A 20,308-nucleotide genomic window follows, 5' to 3' on the forward strand; every position below is an offset into this window, starting at 1 on the left:
TCCCTGAATTCAGCTGTTCCTGGTGACTGCTGTGGACTTTTCTGCCTAGGATTTGCCATCCCAGGATGACTTGGTTGTCTGTGGCTGGTGCTGATGCTTTACAAAGCTTGCAGTCCTCTGTTAAAAAAATAAAAAAAAATAATTGCTGAAGACCTATCTCAAGTGCTGCTCAGAGCAGCCATAGCTGATTGCACTGATTGGACTCATTCATGAGAATGAAAGGACATATCCTAGTTCTTGTGCAGTGGGGTGCAGGACTAAAGACTTTACTCTTGTTAGGACTGTTGCAGTAAGAGTGCAAGCAAGAGGGTCCTGGTGTGGGCTGAGGAGGAGGTGGTGCCTTCTTCCAACAGTCAAACCTGGCTAGACATGAACATCTTTCTTCCTGACTCCAAGAAGATAAATAATTGTAGCAGCACTTTATGGAGCTGCAATGTTACCAACACATCTTGGTGATCTAAAAGTAACATTTGGCCTCATCTAACTTACAGCTTCTTTGACTGACTTTGCACATTCGCTGCCTCCAAACCTTTTCCAGCAGTGAGATGCTTAAAAGTTGTAGCTGCTCCCAAAGCCCATTAGGCAATGGAGGAAGGGAGGGCGTTGTGGGTGAGGACTGCTTTGCATCTGCTACCTGATCCCTGTTTTCTGAATCTCACCACTACAGCAGTTCTGTAGGCTGCAGCAGTAAGCGATACCACACCAGGCATCCCAGAAGCTGGGCTTTGCCAAAGCTAACAATAGTTAATGTGGAGGTTAAAGGATACTTGGTCACTTGCCAGATTCTTCAGTTACAGTTAGACGCTTAGCAGGGGATGGAACGTCACACAGTGATGTTCAGACTCGGAGGCTAGGAAAGAAATCAACCAAGCAAGAGGCAAGCTGCACAGTGTGGAATGTATCCCTGGGCTTCTGGATGGAGCGGAGAGGGACTGCAGGTTAGCCCTGCTGCAGGGAGAGCTCCCTTCCTCCGAAGGTGCTATACTCTTTTCTGTAATCCTGAAGACACAGGGAAATCGCTTTTTTTGGCAGTGAGGGAGAAAAGGCATATTACTACTGTTTTGTCTGAGGTGGAGATTGGATGTGTCAATGTGTCAATGTTGCATGGGGGGCAGGGGCATGCTGCCTACTGGGCTCTTCTGCAAGGGCCCAGCCAGTTCTTGGTGCTCTGTTCTCCCTGGAGGTCAGTGCTGGGTGCTGGTGGCCCTGGTGAGGTTTCATCACCTGGGTGCAGGGCAGACTCCTGACAGCACAGGATGCGTGCTGTTAGCTCAGAAACACAGCAGGGCTTGTCTACTGGGACAGCAAAGCTAAAGCATGTTGTTGGCTACCCCACTGAGATCTGGAGGTGTTCTTGTCAGTCCTCTGAGCCATGGTCCCGCTCTATTGGATAGCAGTGTCAGGTTGGAGAGACATCTTCTGTGCGGTGGGTCTTCCCTCAGGGACATCATCCTCGTGCTCAGAAGGCTGTGTGGCAGAAGCCTTACAGCTCTTCTGCTGGACAGTCCCAAAGCATCAGTGCTTTGAGGAGATGGATGCAGAGAACATCTCTGCAGAGTGACTGTCCCAGGCAGATGCTGCCACGGTAGTGCTATCTGAGTCATGTTTTCTTTACAGTCACAAATGCTGGGAGCAGGCTTTTTGCTTCTGCAGAAAAGCCATGGTGCTGTCATTCACCGACATGCAATGTTCAGGTCTTTAAATGGGCTCCTGTAAAACAGCAGTAAGATCCAGATTACTTAGGGCACAGGGTTGCCCTTCCTGGGACTAGCAAACGGGTCTGAGCTCTTTGCATCTTACTGTCTTGTGGATATGTGGATGGCCAAGGTGGTTTGATCCATCTCTCCCTGCCAGAGCTGCCCTGAAACTTCCTTGGCCAGACCCAGCACCCTGGGCCAGCTTTCCCTGCGCAGCTGTCTGCATGCTATGCTTGTAAAGGACAGGATCTTCACCTTGAACCTGTGATCAAAACCCAACAAGAGCTGATGAATGTTAGGATTGTGGACGGGCTTTGTGGACAAGGTGAGAGAAGGTGGCAAGTGAGAACACGCAGTTCTGGAGATTGCTGTGCACTGTCCCACCTTCACGGCTTTCTTCAATGATCAAAGGAAAGATCTTAGTGATCCCAGCTGTATCTTGTGTTCTGAAGCTCTTTGGAATGCTCATGTCAAAACCTTCCTCATCACGCATCTTCCTGACACGTTGTGCATTTTAGAGGTGAGTGCAGCACATATTGTTGAAGACGTGTGTTTAAGTAATGGAGATTGATTTGGAAAAGACTGGGTTGCACAAGTCATCTTGGTTACTTCTTTGTAATGTAAGCCAAGTAGTGGCATGGTTACTTTTCTTATGAAACTGTTCCCTTTTTTGGGGAATGCTTGCATTGCTCTCAAGGTGGTCAGAGGCTTCTCTGAGCAGCTCACTTTCCATAGAGCAGGTAGCTGCATGCTCTCTGTCTTTCACAGTGATGTGCAGTGTGAGATACAGGACATGTTACTGAAGCCAGCATTCTCAAACTGGCTGCCTGAAGTTTGACTCGGGGAAGCACATTTGGGGATGTAAATAAATGGCCTGACTTTTCTAGTATCTCCCTCACGCCCTAGGCTATGCATCTCTGTATAGGTACCAGTTTTCTATATAGCAGGGGAACACTTTGGCTGCCTGACCCCTCAGCACCTTATCCCTGAGGCTGGACTGGGGTACTGCGCGGGTTGCTTTGTCCTGTGCCTCAGACACAGCCTCCACTGAAAGATGCAGGAAGGGGAGTGTAAGGCACTAAGCTAGCACTGCATGCATTCTTTCATGTATTTCAGAAAGCAAATGAAAGTCTGTTTCTCTTACATTAGAAATCACATTAAAATTTAAACAAATACGACTGTGTTCTGGGAGGGCTCAAAGATGGTAAGAGTTCAGGTTGCTGTGTGGGACTAGCAAATAAGCAAACCTGTGCTGCCACCTACAAGAGCAGGTAACAGTCTAATACCTTTATTAAAATTAGTTGGTAGCTGCTGAAATACCAGAGGCATCCATCTGCAGGTTCTGGATGGGAGAATGGCCCAAGCCTATCTGATGCTGGAGGTTGTAGACACGGTACCCAGGAAAGTGTCTGTGCTCTGATGGACCTCATGATGAGGACGGAAAAGTGGCCGTGCTCATGTTCCTTCCTACCTACAAACCTACCACATTACTAAAAAAAGGGGGAAAGAGGACCCTAGTAACAGGCTTGAATGTTATAGAAGTGGGGGGAAGATTTAGTAATCTGGTTATTAACAAAATGCAGCAGACAAATTCCTCCACCCCGCTTCCACAAGTTACATGGGAGCTGTGGAGGCTGCATTTAATCTGAATAAAATTCTGGAGTAATTTAAGATTATTTATTTAATGCATTTTCTAACATACCATTTATATGTCTAATGGCTGGAAACATAATCTGTGGATACTTTGAGTAATGACCTGCATACAGCTGTTTCATCCTTAGTTTATTCAGGGTCCAGAAAATTCAAAAGATGAACTTGATTTTTTCAAAGCATTTTTTTTCAAAAGGCTTAGCTTACTGCAAGATTTTTCTTATCTGCTCTTATCTTTCCTTATCTATTCAGCTGTTCAAATCCTGTCTTAATTGCATTCATTTCTAATGTGCCATATAAAACTTGATATGCAAAAGCTAGTTATTTAAGGAGAATTGCAGAAACTATTTTTGTCTGTGTCTTCTGACCTATAAATGAGATAACATGATTATTTTTTACATGCAAAGCTTTGTGTTTATTAGCATGGTAAAAAGTAATTTGACAATGAAAAATATTCCTGATGGGCATAATAATGAATGTTTTCACTTGACATATAAAGATTTTAATAACGCTGGTACACTAAAATGATTGAAGAGCTTACTATTTTCCTGTCAGTGATACAAGGACGTTTCCTTTTTCTGTAGCTCCTATATCCCTGCTTTTTTAAAGTCTTCTTTATACTCAATAAGAGTACAAATCATCACGCTAATTCATTGAGTTTCTTCTCCCAGGTCCCAGATTTGGATGAACCTTATGATTTGATGCTTATGCAGGATACACATTGAAAGCTACGGCTTTTTTCTTCAGATTGAATTAAACTGGTTATGGTGTCGTCATGTTTCAGTAGAGATCTTGTGGCTTGAGATGATGACCGCTCAATAGAGTGCGGGAGCAATACTGCAGTGTGCCTTGAGCCTCGTGGCCGAGGGAGGGCTGTGTATGCATCAGGATGTGAACTTCCAGAAGTAAGGCGCTTTGCTTGCTATTTTTAATAGCAAGCGCACAGCAAGAAATCAGGGGAGTATGGAATAGCATTTCTAACTTGAAAGACACTTTTTTTTTGAGCTGTGCTCCTTCCACTTGTGTTTCACCCCTCTTTTGGAAGCTGGTTTGGACTGGCTTTACCTACCGTCAGCCTTTAGTAGGTAACGTTAACTTACTGAACTCAGCTGCTTGGAGGGTTTATGACGAAAAGCTGTAAAGTGGTGAATGTTGTATTGGTATAATGAGGGAAATTTGCTTTGCTTCCCAGTCTTTGAGAATGTATTATTAATGCAAAAACACTTTCCTTGAATTAAATGCTATCCTCAAAAGAGGCTGACAAGCAAGAAGACCTCTTGAGGAAGATTGAAGCCTGTCTGGTCGCAAAGTCTCATGCCATACTTATTTCAACATAAAGTGTTATTGCTGATTTTTTAATTTGTATTTTGCTCTCAAAGTACAGCCAGCCAAGGGTTGTTGGTAGGATGGGCATGCTCAAGTGTTGTGATAGTGTTCAACATTTGCTTGAGTAGACTAGAGACCTTGAGGTCTCTTCCAGCTGATGCTGGTGTCTGACGTAACCCTGCCAAGGAGCTTGAGCTCTAAATCTGGTTCTGAATTCTGTATCCTGCCTCTTCCTCCTCCCACTCACATTACTGGTCTTTACCTCCCTCTCATATCTGACTGTTTATCGTTACTTGAGGCATCGAGGAGGCTGGATCCAGATGTTGTGGCTGCAATTTGGCTGTGATTTTTTTTTTTTTTTTTTGGGTGGGAGAGAATTACAGGTGTCTGTGCAGTACGAAAGATCAAACTTGTATGAAATTCAGAAGTGGAATAAACTTCTGCTTTGAAGGACAGCCCTTGGAGCTTCATCCTTTATTCATGTGCAGTCTGGAATGTCTATTTTGGGGAAAAGCTTTAGAGAGTTTAAAACCTGCCGGTCCTTCACTTAAGAATATCTTGCAGCCATGGCTTTAGAATGGTAAGAAAGCAAACACAGAACACCAAAATATTCCAGATGTCCAGAATTACCGTTTCATCATAGGTGATATTATTTTGAGATTCAGGTTAGTTTTCTGAAACTTTGCCTGGGAAAAGACATACAGTTGGAATTCATTCTTTACTTAAGCACGAGCATACGCTTTGCTTGCTACGATGCAAGAGTATCCATTTCACTGCCACTTCAGAATAACCCCAAATTCAGTCTCTTACAGCATGTTGGAGCCACTAGCATTTAAGTGACAGGGAAACAGCAGTCATGTCCACAAAATGAGGAAAAAAGTAAATCCAGCACCTTCTAGTATATGGAGGCAAAAAATTAATTGTACATAAAGGAAGACTTGGATTTGCTAATTTGACACTAACAAGCCATTGCAGCATAACTGAGTTGACAGCAGAATAAGCTTCCTCAGCAAGACCTGCTTTCTATAATATTTCCAGCTTATTTGATCTCTTCGAAGGCCGAATCTGAGCTTTTCAAATGTTTTCTAGCCTTAAATTCATGTTCCCTTTTAGTATTGACCAGCCCTTCTGGTATTCTGAGACTGACTTAACCAGTATCATACATTGTCAAATAATTGCATTGTTGAAGCCAGCTGTTAATATTTAAACCTTTTATTCCTATCGGTGTGTCCCAATGGAGAAATTACATACTGCAAATTGTAGCCATTTTGTTGCCATATGAGAAATGAGGGAGAAATCAGCAGAGAAGTTTAAAAATCACTGTCCCGAGTCGTCTTTTCCAGTCAAGATTTTAAATAAAGTGTGTGGAGCTACTCTGGATTTGCACTTGTGTAGGTAAATGCATCATCCGGTCAGTAGGCAAATGCCAGGTCTCTAATGCCTTACCTCTCTGAAAACACAATGGAAATAATACTGATTATATGGTGTAAGACCTACTTAAATGCTTCTAGACCTTAATTATTGCTACTTAAAAAAGTAGTAAAGGTTTAAAGAAGTCATTTTATATTGGTTTGAGGGGATTTTAAAATAACAAACAGTTAACAGCTTAATTACCTTTTACTTCTTGCCACTTTGAAAGCAGTACAAATTACATAGCTTTGAGGCTTTTGTTAGCAACTGCTTTTAAAAGTGCTATATAGTATCTTCAGAAGTCAGATTATCCACCCCACCTTAAAAATGACTATTAATTACACTTATAACAAGTGGCTCTGTGCTGAGACATGTCTCTGCCGTTACTACTGAGCATTGTATCAGATATCTAGAATCACCTGTCAGTTTTATTTGCATAATTCATCTCTGCCTTTGCTTCCTAAACTGTATTTATAGTGCATTCACCTCCCAAAAAAATCAACATCCAGGAACAGTAAGACTTTCTTGTTGTGTTTTTCTTTAGTTTTTGTTTGTTTTTTTTTTTAAAAGAAGCTAGGGTTGAATTTTCCACCTCCTTTGATTAGAAGGTTCCCAGAAACAGTGAGGACAAGCCTGGCATACTGAAGCAATGCAAGTGTGCAGCCACGGGTAATAAATAGGGACAAAGAACACAATGTGTTTAAAATCTTAACTATTTATAGTAAGAAATAACTGAGTTTGATTATATTGTCCTTTCAGTGGCATCACCCTAAGGTTGACGATGGCAGAACTGAGTGTAGAATTTAGCCCTGTGTTCTGCTGTCTGTGAAACTGAGAACAAGGTATTGAGGCCGATGCTGAGCTTTGCATGCATGGGGATCTTCTGTGCAAGCAATGCTCTGTGCTGCGCAAGTCAGTAGGAATTTTTGGATTGATGGCCTGTTATAGACACACTGCTATACATATGAAAACACAGGCAGTTCCTTTTTTATTTAAAGGCTTTCAGGAACAGTGAGTCCAGAAAAGTCTTGCTGAATCCCAGCACTGATAAAGCGAGCATCACCACCACTGAAATGAGTTTATGCTCATGTGGAGCATGAGTTTGTATTTGGTAATCTCAAAGGCAAGGCTGGTGTACAGCCACCTTACTGTTCTTGTCTTGCTGAAGTCGTCTTTATCACGCAGAAGCTGCACAGCAATTTGGTCATCCAAACCAAACAGTGTGTCCTGAATGCAGGTTTCCATCTTATCTTGAAAGTGGTGGTGGTGGGCTGTTGGCTTGGAGAATATTAGGAAAGACCATGGAGATGGACTTGTCCCACTCCTGGCCCTCCCCTGTACCTTATTATCAATTCTGTAAGTTGGACTTTGGCCTGAAGCCTGGCTGGGGCACCCAGGAGGTGTTTGGTGCTTTGCTGTTCTTTCTGGGTCCTCAGATGTGTAAAGGCTTTGTCTTCTGCAGTTTCCCTGCCTGTGGGCCATCCCTCTTCTTAGTGTCAGGGGCTTCTCTTCAGCCTTAGGGGTAGTCAGCAGTCTAGAAATAGACGATATGTGACACTTCTGGGCTGTCCTCTGCTTGTCAGGAACACAGAAGTAAGAGTCTACCTCTTCTTCCTCCTGTTTGCAAAGGAGCTACCTAAAAATCAGGTCTCCTATGTTGTAGAAAATCCCATGTCCTGAAGTTTCTGTGCTGAATCAGATTGAATCCAATATTTTTCTTACCATTCAGGCCAGTCAAGGGCTTCCTGAACTCTGCAGTTACTGGTGGCTCCTGCCTTGGATCCGTGAGAGTTTATCAATGCCTGCGGTGTTATGAACAGTACAACCAAGACTAAAGACTCATGTTTTTCAGCTAAACAATTTTATTGCGTGCTGTTTTTGTAAGGAGGTATCGCTATAGCCAACTCTTACTGATCTCTGAGGGACTGTGGATTTCATGGGATGCTTTTAAGACCTTTCCAGGTGCAGGTACATATGGATCGTAAAGCTTTATCATTGTTTTTAGTTCTTGTATTATTTCTCTAATCAACCTTATAGCTCTTCTATCTGTTGAAGTATGGAGCAAAATGATTGTTCCCAGCTTTCCATTTTAACTTCCTCTGTAGAAGAGAAATAGCGCTGTTTGCCAGCAAAGGACAGCCATATAGCCAGGAAAGCCTGTATATTCTTCTTCAAAAATACTGAATTTCAGTCCTTCGTAAAATAATTTAAAAACAATTTCAAACTAAAACATTTTCTTTGGGGGGAAAAAAATTATAGAACAAATCTAATTTTAAACATAACAAAGAGTGATGCTTCATTTAAAACTTTATATTTTTCCTTGGAATTTCCTGGGACAGAACTGGTCATGAAATTGTGTGTTACAACTGACTGCTTCAGGTATTTCTATGCAGAAAATGTCAGCTGCAAGTATTCTGCCCATACTTTGCCCATGGTTACTGGCTGGCTCAAATGCATTGCAAGGCTGTGTGAAATTTAGTTCCATGAAGATGGCTGATCTGGCCTCACCTGGGTGGAATATCTTGTACCTTTACCAAAAAAGCATCACTCATAGTGTTGTCTTGGTTTGTAAACTATGTGGTTATCACCCCATGTGCCTGAATAGCCCCAGTTGGCACCAGTAACTATGAACTATATATACTTATAGTGATGCTGCAGGGTACCAGAAATAGTGACCAAGGTGGCTATTGGCCAATGGCTGCTGAATGCCCCGAGTCTAATGAATTCAAAAGCTCACATACCCTCCTTGAGGGAAAAATGCAATCAGATTGTCTCTAATTATGATCCCAGGTGATGATAGAGCAATCCAGAAATAGCAAAGCATGGGCAGTCAACTCCCTTGATATAAGACAAACCTGGATGGGTTTGGTATTGGATCCTTCTTTTTCACTGAGAGACCTGTTGGACTGTCGGTCCTGTTCCTGGAGGGGCTAGTTACAGCTACGTGAGGCAATAAATCAGCTTTTCCTCTGGAAAAGAAACCCTTGGCTCTCTGCTCAGGCCCTGCTGGCAAAAATGTGTGGGGATGGAGAGCCAGTTTCACACAGCTGTGCCAAGTTCAAGACACCAGCTTGTAAATCACCTGGGTTCAACCCCTTATCTCTGTACTCTAGGATGGGAGAAGGGCTACAGAAGCCTCTGGTTAATGGAGTTGCTGTGCATGGGGAGTGTATGGCAGTATGGCTCTGTACTTTGTTAAATGGGGGTTGGCTGGTGCCTGGACAGTACACGTTTGTGTATGCTCTGGGGCTGGGTGCCTTCATTACCTTATGTAGGAGTTGTATTAGGAACCCAATTAGTTTTAGAGTCTTACCCTGAGACATTGTTTGGGTAGCATTTGCTGTTTGCGATCGGTTGGATCCAGATCTCGGTGTTGTGGTGTTGGCCAGAGAGCCTGGGGGCTTTGGAAGGCCTGGTTGGTGATAAGGCAGTGCATGATACAGAGCAGCAGGGTTTCAAGGTTAAATCCTGCCTCTGACTTTCCACGTGTTGAAATCACTTTTAAACCCTGTCTGTGCTGCTGAATGAACGTGTTTTGTTTACTCCTCCTAATCCAAAAGGTTTTGAGCCATTTCACTGCTAAAGCATCTGTTTACCTGTAGCCTAGTGGGGTGCTGTTAGTGTCCCTCTTCCTTTTTCTGAAGTTCATATCTCAAAGGTGCTCTCTGAAACATCTCAGATGAGTTTGATTGGAGACATTCATCCCATGCCAGCTGCCATCATGACTAGCAAAGTCAAAGTTTACCAGTTATTTTTAGTTGATGGATCCTCATAGTTTTTCAGCACTTTGGCAACAAAGCAAGCAGCAGCGTTTAATAATGGAAGGTAAGAGCATAGTGTCAGGTCTGGAGGCACGCATTCATGCTGCAGCACCCTAAATGATGGACAAAGATTATGGAAGGATGAGAGAACATCTGATCTGTTTGGCAGGATGGACAAGGGCATTAGGTTCTGTTCTGTTTCATCTTGGGTTTTTTTGTTTTGTTTTGTTTTTTTTTCTTCCAGGTGACCACTGTTGTACCACGTTGCTTTGTTCTGTGTTTTCTCCTCTTGGGTGCTGTCAGGCCTGTGTGTTTAGGCAGTAGTCTGGTATGGTAGTGTCCCTCCTGTGTGTCAAAGGCCCTACCCTTGTCCTTAGTAAAGATGGTGATGCAGAAAGCCCTGGAAGAACTAGAGGTCTGAGAACTATTTCTGTACACGTTCCGTATCCTATAGACTGATCTGTGTGCTGTATTCCAGAGGGACATCCTTACAAAGACAAAGATGAAGGGACTGAAGTAGAAGACTACCTAACTGTCACTGTTTTGTTACAATTGCCAATCTGATGCTGCATGACATCTTCGTCTCATCCTGTGCTGTCAGATCCGGACCTGCTTTACAATATCACGTTTGTTGGGATGGCAGAAGATTGGGAGCCCATAACTGCTTTATAGCTGGTTTGCTGTGAGGCTCAGCAGATGGAAACTACCTTGAATGGTAAATGAAGTTACAAGTGCATGCGATCGAATGCCAGTGTGCATCGCTGCCCTCTTTACGTTTTATACTGCATATGCAGTATTTCTAATATTTCTATTAGCTGTAACTGAAGGACTTGTTCATCTGTTTGCACCATTTTGGGGATACACAGGACTTCTGTCTAATTCCCAATATTTTTTTCTACTGGTAAGGCCTGATCAATACACACTTTCTGGTGGCATCTAAATCCTTCAGCATAAGAGACATTTCACTTAAATGAAACATCTTGTACTTCTAAATATCAGAGAATCTTTATAGAGTTATGAAAAAGTTATGAACCTCACATGTAATCTCTTAATTTTAAAATCTACAGGTGTTCTATAAAGTTATTTAGTAACCTTATTTAAGGTTAAAATAGTGTAGCTGGTTTGGGCTAATAATCTGTAAAGTTTCCATGCACAGTAAATCTCATTTTCCATGCAGAAAAAGATCTTCCAAGACAAATATTTGCAGTAATATAGAAAAGAACATGGATAAATTTTTCTTTGTGTAATTGTTTCCTTTCTTTTCCTTATGGATCTTGGCTGGAGGAAGTTACCCAGGGCTGTGTGTGGATGTGTGCGCCTCTAACAGGTGGCTAGTTTAATCACCTTTCTACAAGGCGGGGATTGGGAATTTTGAATTATGGGGATTATGAGAATTGTGCTGCTTTTAATGTTTGAAGTCTCTCAGGTAGTAGTTGGCTTGGTTTTGTGGGTGGTGGATGCATTTAGGACTGTTCCAGAGAGACCAATGTGTCCATCTCGCCAAACACTACCAGGGCCACAGGACTGGTTAGAGATACTTGTGTAGAAGTGTGCATCCATCGTTGAGGAGCCAGGGAGCCAAGTCAATAAGCGTCGGTATTAGTGGGTGCTTCTCCTGTATTTGCTTTGTCACATTCTCTTTGACTTCTGCTCTCATACCTGTTCTGGTACACCTCCCTCTGCCACTCAGTAGAACTGGCGTATCTCAGGTCAACATCTCAGGCTCTTATGCATCTGTATTTGTGCTGCTGGTGCCTAAGCAAAGATGCCTGTAACGTTCTATACTTGACACTGTCTGAATAACGTAGCCAGTTCACCAGTACAGGGTAGAGCCCCAGGAAATCAAAATCCTTTTCTGAAAATGTTCCATTTTATTCTTTTACAAAGCCCAGCCAGGAACAAGCAGTGTCAGCTTCAACAGTAATGTTAGAGCACTTCTGGGGCAGCGTGGCTCACCATGCGTATTCAGCAACTGTTCCAGCAGTCAATTAGAAATAGTGGCAAAGACAAAGCCTTCCAGGCTTTTTGGAAGACCCATCTCCTGGAAAGTTCAAGTTTTTCAATATTAGCTTTTGCCCAGACTAAGACAAAAAGGAATAGGTAATTTGTAGGACATGGAAGAAGTCAGTTCAGCAGTGTTGGACTGCATTGTTTTGATACTTCTGTTCAAAACCAACTCAACATCTCAAGGATGTTCAGGTGACACGTGTTCATATAACATTTAATGTTTTGTCAAAAGAGCCCAAAAGCTTTGTTCTCATTGACTTCAGTATTTTCTCCTAATGACACATGGCTTCTGGAGCAGAGTCTGGCAGCTGGACTCCACTCTTTCCTCCCCTTAGATCAGTCTGCATGATGAAACTCCAGCCTTTGTAACGTATGACACTACTTTGTATACCTCTTTGTACTCATTGTTATCAGTGCTACGAAAAGGAAGCCAACAGATTTGTTGGTGTTACAAGGGAAAATGAGGCACAGAGCAGAAACGAGTTGTTCAAGGTCACCCTCTAAAGTGCAGGGAGAACTGTCATTCTAGCACAGTTAACAATAAAACCTTTCCCATGATGCTGTGAGCTAGAACATCAGAAAATTCATATCCTTAATGAAAGACAGGAAGACTTCTTATGTGGAAGATACAGTTCTCCAGAGACTTCCCATCAATAAGAGAATGGGGGTATGTCAACAAATTTGAAGCAATGTGTTAGTAGGGAGAGGTAGCTGGGTTTATTAAAACTGTTCTTCAACTCTTTTCGGTTAGCTGAACATGGCAGAACATTCTTATTTAACCCTATATGATACTTCAGTGTAGTTACCCTGATGAGACTGTCTCAGTGTTGGAAAATGTTAGTTTTTTTCTTGCAGTGTGTGTGAAATCCAAAAGACAGTTCTCAATGGTGGTAATGAAGGAAGCATGGGGGCATGTTGAGAAAGCATCTGTGGACCTGATTCATAAGCAGATGATTACTCTCTGAGTGAGGATGGTATTGTTGCCCTCCTTTGGCACAAAGAAATGGTAGGAAGCTCAGCTTAGAACAGCAGTAAGTCAGCACTTAAGTATTTATGCCCACTTCTAGTATTCTACGATTCCTCAGGTCTAGCAGCTTTGAGGAAATGTGATGTTTCCTGCTATTGACTCCGATATTTAAATATCCCTGTGCATACCTATAGAGATTAGAGGATGCAGTTCTTAATCTTAAATGAAGGTTTTTGTGGAGTTAAGAGAAAGCTGGGTCTCTAAGGTGTTTGCTTCCTTCCTCCACCTGCCAGCATCCTGACTATCCTCACAGGAGTACCGTGGCCCTTACAAACCAGAGTTCAGTGCCCTACCTGCAAAACTTCTGAGTGCCTCCAAGCATCAATCTCCCTGAAGGAATAACACTGACACAGAAGAGCAGTGTGCTGACGACAGAGCGATGCCTTTGTTTGGGGTGGTGAGGGTGGGGTTGTGCTCTTGGAGGCATAACCCAGCCTTTGTATTGCAACTTCGAAAACAAGTTACCTGCTGGAAAATCAGGGAGTCCAGGGTACAGTTACATAATGCAGACTTAAATGTGTATTTTTCCCAGAGATGGGTGTGAGCTGCTCAGTGATCTAGAGGTGAGTGTATGTTCTTTAGGATGTGTCTTTCAGTAGGTAGGACCTGGGGTCTCAAGAAATTAATAGAAATGGAAGCATGCCAAAGTATCTATATGTAGGTGACAATGCTGTCTGCTATGATAAAGGATAGATCAAAATATAGCATTTATTTCTGTAGCCTACGCGTATAAGGATATACTTTGTGAAAAGGGAATACAGCTTTTCTGGTCCCCCAGTTTTTTTTTGAAGTGTAGCAATTTAGTAATTTGTTAGAAAGCCTAGACCTCCTCCATGCAGAAAATAACAGATACAGCTGGGTGGTTTTGGTTTTTGCTTTTACTCTAAATTCAAACTTCACTCTTAGTGGTTCAGTGTCTCATGGTTGATTGCTCTGTGTGGAAGATGAATATTTCTCAAAGATCTATGCACTGCTGTCTAATCTTTGCTCAGATACTATTGAAAAACAACAAACAAATTGGAAGACACTTCTCAGCACTTAAAGAAAAAGGCTTGAGATAAGTACTGTTTTATAGTGTGTGCCTTCTTCAAAAAACTATGTATGCCAGAAGAAATGATTTGTTAAGCTTGTGTAAATCTGTCCTGCTGGCTGGTCATCTTCAGGCATTGCACTCAGCTGTCTGGCTGTTTCTTGTTTAAGTCCAGAAAACCTGGTTGAGTGTTAAACTTCACCTGGAAACTAGTCAGAAGCTCAGGGTGGAAATGAGATTTTTTTTTTTTAGTTTAGTTTAGTATATTCCCTGCACGAACTGTTGCTTGGTAGATTGGCAGGACCGTAGAGTATTGGTTTAAGCCCTGGATGCTTTCTTTGTAGCAGTAGCTTAAAACCAAAGAGTAGCAACTCTGAGTGTGTGTGGTGGTCCTTGCTTCACAGGGATGGGTGAAAACAAGCAGGTTTCTCCTGGGCTACAAACTGAGCTGCCTGAGTCAGTGCAGAGCTCCAGAGTGCTCCTGCTGCTGCAGAACTAGTCATGCATATTACATGGTCTCAAAGCTGGTGCCATGTCATATTTTTTTTTTTCCCAGGCTTGTGTCTGCCTTTTTGCAGCCCAGAGTCTTGTGGAACAGTGGTCTGTAGTCAGCTGCTGTGGAGGTGTATTGTGCTGTGGCAGCACTCTGTTGCTCCTGGGAGCTCCTGGTTGGGAGCCTCCTCCAGCAAAGGCTGGAGTGTGCAGATGGAGATGGTGTGCTGGCTGGGTTTTGGGGTTGTTTGGCTCTTGGTTTTGGTTGGGTGAGAGCTGGATCTAGGGCCATGCTGTGGAGGGCTTGCCTCCTCCCAGGTCTGCAGTCCTGGTGGGACAAACTGTGGCAGCTGTGTAGAGCAGTGGGAGAAAAGCTACCACAATTGTCGGTGCTGTGTTGTGTGTGGTGCTACAGTGGAGTCCTGCATCCATTGCTGTTTTGCTCTGTGCCAGCACTACTTCCAGAAAGCTATTTAACCATCTAGGGGCTGACTTAATCTCCTGCCCCATGTGAACCACAGAAAAGAGGGTGCCAGCACGTCCAGCCGCTGAGCACCAGCATTACAGATTAGCTTGCCTTTGCATTTCATCCTTGTGCTTATTTTTGAGTATGAAACACTACATATAGCTATTTATAGATTTGCCAAGTCTTTTCTGAAGTTCAACCAATGAGACATTGATAGACGTTTCTGTCGTCACGAAATCCCTTCCTCTGTTGGTTACTAAGGTTTATTAATTTATTTTGGACCACCGCTTATAAGCGTATTCCATGGAAGGATTATATTGAGAAGTATCTGATAGATCTGGAGGTTCTCTACTTTCAGTCTTTGCATAGTCATTTGGGGAAACTAGTATGACAAGCCCAACCTTCACTCATTTGTAGGCCATCCTGCTCGTGGCATGCCAGGCAGTCGCAGGGATGCCCAGCGGGATGGGGACATGGACATTTGATATCCCTATCTGTCCAGTTCAAGACAGTTTCTTTCCAACTTGGGCTTTGTCAAAGTGCAGGAACACCTTGGCTTGTTTGGGGAGAGCCAGAGCCTTTTGGATGTGCAGAGGGACCTGAAAGTTACTGACCGAAACCAAGCTGAGTGGAGGGTTGTAAGCAGTAGGAGAAGAGACGTTTCCTTTTAGTGAGAACCTGCAGCCCCTTGCAGAGCAGCAGTGCTCACAAGGTCTCCGTGCTCCTGGCTTTCCTTCTCTACCTCTGCCTAAGGGAAGAAAAGAAACTCCAGCAGATGCATCTGAGTGTCCTGAGGCGTTTCCAGTGATCTGTTGTTAAAATGTACTTGGGTTTGAATGTGCAGAGGAGAGGAGTCAAGGTTTGTTTGCAAGGGGCAGGAATTGCTGCACTTGTTTGTTTGTTTTTTTTTTTTTCAATTGCAGGGATTTGAGGGCGAGAAGGTCAAGCAGATGAGACTTAATGGTACATAAGTCATTGCAGTTAATGGTAGGCTGGACAAATTAAAAAAAACCCACCCATGTGTTTGATGCCGTGCAGCTTGAGCAGCTCATGAGTTGCTCTCAGATGTGTTTGGCCAGCAGAGTTTTAGCCATGACTTTTTATCAATAATGAGGTACTAGAGAAAGAACAGGGTCAGGATCCCTACCCTGGTTTGGTATTGCCCAAGTCCTGTGTGCATACATCTCAAATCCTTCTCAGGTGCCTTAGACAAGCTAAATAAATAATGTATAGCCTTGAGGAAGTAGTGCTAATTGTTTAGGAATAATCCTTGCTAAGGCAAATATATTTTAAGTAGAGTCTCAAATGTCTGCCTCAGCAAGCAACTTGCCTAAGACACCTTGATGGGCAGGTGCTGAGCTCCACTAATTCTTTTGCGTATGTATGATGAGACTGCTTAGGTCTGCAATATACGGTAGGGTGTGGCTAAAGAAGTTACAAAATCGTTGTTTGTCTTGCAGAATATGGATCTGTGAAAGCCTGTTTTCCAGCTGTGCACTTTGGAGAAGTTTTAATGTGGATCTGAACACTGTCTTGGTATTGTACGCGTGTTTCTACTTTTGTACTCCACAGATTCTCATTTGCCAAATAAATTTGTGTCCCATGGGTGATTCTGTGGAAAGGGAAGTTATCCCTGAGTGGTCAAAACCAGGTAAAGGTGTACTGAAATAGGAGAAATCTGTCATCCTTTCTTGGATGTTTGAGTCTCTTCCCCTCAAACCTCATTTTGTGCTCTTCTAGAAAGTCCCAGGGACTAGGGTACAGTATTATTGATGGTGACAGCTTGGCTCTTTTCAGAAGAAAGGAAAATAATATTTTAATTGATTTGTTAATTGCAGATCGGCGTCAGACACTGTCTGTGGAGAAAGTAATTGGCTTATCTCTATCTGATTCCATACTGAACAAGTGTCTTTGCGCCAGCATTCGTTAGCTGCGGGTACCCCCGTGCTATTGCAATGAGGCAGTGGCCTTGGGGAAGGAAACGGGCTGGGAGGGGCGTGTGGCAGCACCCATTGCTGATGGAGTACGGGGTACCTGCCCTGGCAAGGGGGGGTGGGCTTCAGTCGTGACTAGCTGCTGCTCGGACAGGCTGGGCCAGCACAGGATTCACACATTCCCAAGGTGTTTAGAGGAGCTTGATTACCCGGGATAGGTGTTGCTAAGCCTGTGCAGCTCGGGTTTGAACAGCTGATGTCAGGACAGGCGGTCACTGTGCGGCTGTAGAAAGGGGAATATAGGAGAGGGATGGGGAAAGGTGATCAACTTATTCCCTGGTTTGAACTCCCAAAATAACCCTGAAATCTATTTTATTTTGTTCTGAAAGGATATTCTCCTTGCCTGGGAATTAACACGGCTGTGATGCTATTCCAGCACCTTAAGTGGGATTGAGGCTGTGAAGTTCTGTGCCCTGGAGAGTCGCTGCCTCAGAAATCTGCTGGGGCTCTGCAGTTGTCGCTTCCACATTGTATTGGCATCCTTGGCCTTCGTCAGTGTTTCAGATTAAAGCAGCATGGGCTTTGATCATAAACCATTTTACTTTCAGGATGGCATGAAGGAAAGTGCATTATGCTTTGCTTGGAGGAGCGGAGGGAGAGAACCGTGGCCTTGTGTGTGTTTTTGCAGCACGCTGAGCCCAAGCCTTCTAACTTAATGGGACAGATTTTCAAATTCACACCTGCAAATTCCGCTTTCCCAGGGTTTTTGTGCGCAAGCTCTTTATTTATGCCCCAGAGAGCCGCCTGCACCTGCTTCATCTTGCCTCAGACAGACAGCTCAGATCAATTGGCACTGTGCTTTCTCTGGTGATACACGCCTCATCCTGCAGTGCTGATCCCCTTTAGGGGAGTGGGGCTCGACCAGGTGAGCAAGGGTCAGCCACACAGCCCTGACAATTTGTACTGCAAATACTGTCACATCACAAGTGCAATAGAACATGTATAAAGCACTGCTTGTGTCTAAGTCCACAGATCTCCAAGCTGTCAAGACAATTTTTTTTATTTTTTTTGCTAGTGCCTGCATGTATAACATCAAGGAGCTGTAGTACACAGCTGCCCATAAGCCTGGCCTTGTTTCTGCTTCTTTCTAACAGTGGTTCGTGCGTTGCATTTTTCACGAGATGGGAAGATCAGGCTCCCATAACCATGGAAACCTGGTTTGTCTTCCCTAATAGCTTCAGCTGTACTCAACATCTGTCTTCCTGGGAAAAGGAAGGCTGGAAACTACAGGTTAGTTTTCTGCACCTCTTGGGATGTTAAAACCCTCGAGCACCTCCAGCAGGCTCCTGGCCCACCAGAATGAAGCAGCAATGGTGAGAAAATGCCTGAGGGGCTTATAAAAGAGATGCCAGGTAGGAGGGGAAAGTAGGGAGTGAAGGAAGGCTTTCCTGAGGCAGGAAGGTGTTATGAAGCTGAATAAGAAAATGCTGCATTTTGGTTGTCTTGCTCTGTGTGTGCTGGTTTGACGTGCTGGGTGTGTGGAGCTTTCTGTTATGATTTTAATGCTTTAAAAAAAACCCCAACCAACCATTTTCCATTTTAAGTTAGCAACCCTTTAAACAGCTTGTAGCAGAGAAGGAAATCTGGGTATAAGTTGGTGAGCATAAAATAAGCTTTGAGATGTGGTAAGTGCCTCTCTTTGGTAACTGCATGTCTCCAGCCCCTCCGTTATCGGAAGAGTGATTGCTGATAAGTGCCTCTCATGGCTCTAATTTGGTGCTAGCACTGTTGCTAGACTGGTTAACGTGGGGAAAAAAGTGGGGAGAAGTGTTTTAGAAAGAGGCTTAAAAAATAATTAAAGAGGGTTCTTTCTGCTGTATTTCTGCATAGGCATGCTTGCGTCTCCTACAGCCTGCAATTTAAACTTTCCTCTTTGGCTTTTAAAGCTAAATGTGTGAAATTAAATCTAAGCAGTTACAGATCTGGACTCCAGGCTTCCAGGAGAAGCTCTGCAGACTTCCAGCCTCTCTGAAAGGCATAGCAGGAGCTGGCAAAGCTGTGCTCCTTTCCTGATGTGCTGTGCAGAGTTGTGTGTCTGTTAAATGTGTGAGCAGGCCTGGTGCAAGGTTTTGGACACGTGTGGAGAAGTGCGCTCCTGCGCCAGGGAGGTGTTTGGTGCAGTGACCTGTGCTAGGGCACTCTGTAAACTAGACGCAGAAGCAGAAAGAGAAGCAACCTTGTCCACTAGCAAATCACAAACTCAGTGTGTCCATCTGTGAAATGGAGGTGACAATATTTTGCTGAGGATGCTTTGAAGCTTAGTTGGTGTTTATGAAATGTTCTGAACTTTTGGATGGTACCTGCTGTAGAAGGCACTGATAATAGTCCCCAAATGTCTTTGACACAGCAGGTACATGAAAACACTGGCATCTTCCTAGGGTACAGTATACAGAGATGCTGAAATTGCTCACAAGTTAAAATCGGATGTTTCTAAAACAAGCCTATAATATTAACCTGACAGCTATCACCTGGAGGTGTTGTAAGGATGAAGAGAAGGAAAATAGCAGCAGGTAAAATCTGGTAAAATCCAGGGCTGACGTTAGTGCCTGAACAATAAGAGCTGTTTGGGAAATGCTTTGGTACCCCTGCTTAATATAGCTGCTGATCTACATCTGAGCACAGAGCCACTGGTCTGTGTGATGGGTCCACAGTCCTTCATGGACATGACAAGCATAAATCTCTGCTTCCTCCATAGCAGTCTGGTAGGAGGGTTTTCTTGCCAGCTGCTGCAGTGTTAGAAGATTGGACCAAATTGAGGAGCCTGTACTCCAAACTCGCCCTCTCAGTAGGGACTCTGGCCAGCACAGCCATACAAGATGTAGCCTTATAATAACAATATGCTTCACAGAAGCAGTTTTTAGTTTTCTGGCTGCTTGAGTGTTTGAGCAGAGAAACAAATGCCTGTCTTGTCTGCAAAATCCAAGTAAAGATCTTGGGAATTGATCCTGCCTGTGTGCATCCACATGTACAGCAACTGCTGTAGGTTGTTTTACTGGCAGTTAGAAATTAATATGGTTTTCCCCACAGCTTTTAATAATTTATATACCAAGTATTATAAAACCTTTCCCACTCCTTGTTTACATAGAGTGAAGTGATCTCTGATCAGGATACCCAGATCCCCATCTGTTCAGAGTACTAGTCTCTATTTCCAACCTGGACCCGAGGAACCTTTTCCTCCAGTAAATTTAATCAAGACTTCTAATTAAGCTTCAATTAAAGGGCATTTATGAACAAAAAAACCTTTTTTTTTTTTTTTAAGCAAGGGCCAGCTGGGAGCATTTTTCCCTGTAGGAGCTCCTGGGAGCCAGCAATTCCAGCTGTTGGCTGTGCCAGATGTCAGAGGTGCAGCAGAAGTACACCGAGCTGTTTCAGCACTTGACACTGTTGTCGGAAGGTACCTTGAATTGTTCCAGGTTTGTAGTTAGTTTGTCCTCTTGTAATAGTGATT

The 20,308-nt window shown here is 43.5% G+C and overlaps 1 protein-coding gene across 2 annotated transcripts in view; it reads left to right on the forward strand.

Moving 5' to 3' along the window:
• FGF12 (fibroblast growth factor 12) overlaps nucleotides 1-20,308 on the forward strand; it is a 229,301-nt gene that overhangs the window by 2,955 nt on the left and 206,038 nt on the right. Inside the window, exon 1 of one of the 2 annotated variants that reach the window (XM_040613765.1) lies at nucleotides 879-976. The exons of the other annotated variant lie outside the window; for it this stretch is intronic. The gene's annotated coding sequence lies outside the window, so the exon portion shown is untranslated. Of the gene's footprint in view, nucleotides 1-878; nucleotides 977-20,308 lie in introns of those variants that run through there. 2 annotated transcript variants of the gene reach the window in all.

Source organism: Falco naumanni, chromosome 13, assembly GCF_017639655.2.
Source record: "Falco naumanni isolate bFalNau1 chromosome 13, bFalNau1.pat, whole genome shotgun sequence".
Lineage (NCBI taxonomy): Eukaryota > Metazoa > Chordata > Aves > Falconiformes > Falconidae > Falco > Falco naumanni.